Here is a 2404-nt window from a genome sequence, read left to right as displayed (position 1 = left end):
TGAACCTCAAACAATTTCCCAAGGTTACTGCAGTCATGTCTCCTAGATAAGTTTCATACAAATTATATTAATACCAACACATTTACATTTTTAAAACAATGAGTTCTAAGACACTTCCTCTTAATTCATTGTAACTTAACTCCATAAGGGCCATCAAGCATAATGCAGGAAATCACCATAGCTGTCACAGGCACCACAATGCCTGACTTCATCTGCTTTAAGGGTTGTGTTAGGGTTGAGTTTTGAGAGGGTTGCCCAGGAGCCTGCCGTAGACAGCAGGTCATATGTCCAGACACAAGAGCTAAGGGGACTTTTACAGTATAAATTGAGGTGCCTAGTGATAGCTCACCTATAAAGATAGGCACCATCTGAGTCACAGTAGCAGCCTGTATTTGGGCGTTAGACACCTAAATTCCTTTGTGGATGTGGGACATAGAGACCTGAAGATGCATAAAGGCACAAATGAGACTTTCAAAAGCCTCCAAGCAGGATATGTGCCTAACTCCCACTGAGGTCAACTTCACAAGTGAGATCTTCATATCTGCACAACAGAGCTCTACCTTTAAGGTAAAAGAGTGACTCATTTTCTCAATTTCTGTGCACAATTAATTTTTTTAGGTACATTGGACCTCTTTGTTTCTCAGGCTGTAGACGAGAGGATTGACCATGGGAGTCAAGACTGTGTAGAAGAGAGAGAACACTTCGTTGAGTTCTCTCAGTGTGTCAGTGTCTGGTTACACATACACAATCATCAGAGTCCCATAGAAAATTGTAACCACAATGAGGTGAGAGGAGCAAGTGGAAAATGCCTTTCTCTTCCTGGTGGTGGACAGGATTGTCAGGATGGTGGAGATGATAAAAACATAGGATGTCAGGGTTAATAGAAATGGGGGCAGGTTGCCTATGAAGGATAACATAAATGACACCAGTCTGATCAGGCTGGTGTCACTGCAGAAGGGTTTAATCACTGGGGTGAAATCACAAAGGAAATGGTCAATTTCATTAAGGCCACAGAAATGTAACTGTGACATTAAACATGTTACTATGGTCGTTGCCATAATCCACCCATCCAGGACACAGCTGCTAACTGCAGGCAGATTCTGCCATTCATAAGAACCGTATAGTGTAGTGGTTTGCATATTGCTAAATACCGGTCATAGGACATCATGGATAAGAGATAGCATTCACTTGCTGCAAGCACACCAAAGAAATAAAATTGAATGATGCAGCCACTAACAGAAATGGTTGTGTCCCCAGTCAGTAGACTGGCCAACATCCTGAGCAGGATGGTGGAGCTATTGCAGGTTTCCAAGCAGGACACGTTCCCCAGGTAGATGTACATGGGGGTATGAAGGTAATGATCAACCACAACTAGAACCATGATAAAAATGTTCCCAACTACAGTCACAATGTAGATCATTAGAAACAGAAGGAAAAGAAGAATTTGCAGTTCAGAGAGATTTCCAAATCCTAGGAGGTTGAATTCTGTAACATATGTTTGATTATTCCTTTCTCCATGAGCTGAATATAGATTCTGTCTTCCCCAATTTTCCATGAAATTTATCTATTCATAGATAACAAGTAGTGAGTGTTGAAAGAGATTGAAGTATAATTGAAATCAGATTTCTATTTAATTGATTGTAGAAAAAGTTCAAACTGCATAAAGAGAGGATGATTTATAAATGTTCAAAAGCCAAGACATTGGTTTAATCACATACTGTACACAGTGTTTTGGAATGGAGATTCCCCACTTGCAAGGTCCAAAAGGCAGCTACACTGTTAATTTATCCTTCTTCTGACCTAGGTCTTTTTCATAGATGCATAGATGTGAAAGTCAGACAAGACAGTATATTGTAAGCCATAGCATTTCCTTCAATTCATTCCTTTTTGACCTAGGGCATATATGTTTGAAGTATATCCAGAAGGGAATCCTATAATCACCTGTTCTGAGCCTCTGGATATCATGAGCCATAGCTCTTCTCCAATAACCCCTGCATTGAGTTAAGCATGTGGTTGAATTAAGCATATGTAACAAACCTGGAAATACTGGCATTACTTTTTAACAATTCTGTGCATATCTCAATCTGTTAATTGATGATGGATTGCTTGCTATGCGGTAAGATTAAAAGGGGTTGTTAGAGGAACCAGACAATACAGGCAAAAAAAATGACAAAGATAAGGATCATTGCAGCAAACTCTCATTCATAATTAACCAGGTCATTAGATACCAAAGTTGCCAGGGTTTTTTTCACTAAAGGGGGGAAGAGGCAGATCAAAAGACACTGGCCAGGTAAAAGATTCACTGTGAGGCACAGGGCCGGTCTACACTAGAAGCACTACAGCAGTGCGGCTGCACCGATGCAGCTCGCTGCTGCAGTGCGTCTGGTGAAGATGCTCCGACAGG

At 40.8% G+C, this 2404-nt stretch overlaps 1 pseudogene; it reads right to left on the bottom strand.

The window, feature by feature from the left end:
* Positions 1–734: 734 nt before the first annotated feature.
* On the bottom strand, positions 735–1381 carry LOC115638101 (annotated as a pseudogene).
* Positions 1382–2404: the final 1023 nt, after the last annotated feature.

This window comes from Gopherus evgoodei, chromosome 21 (assembly GCF_007399415.2).
Source record: "Gopherus evgoodei ecotype Sinaloan lineage chromosome 21, rGopEvg1_v1.p, whole genome shotgun sequence".
Classification (NCBI taxonomy): domain Eukaryota; kingdom Metazoa; phylum Chordata; order Testudines; family Testudinidae; genus Gopherus; species Gopherus evgoodei.
Note: the sequence above shows the minus strand (reverse complement) of the source record. Positions and strands in the feature narration are given on the sequence as shown.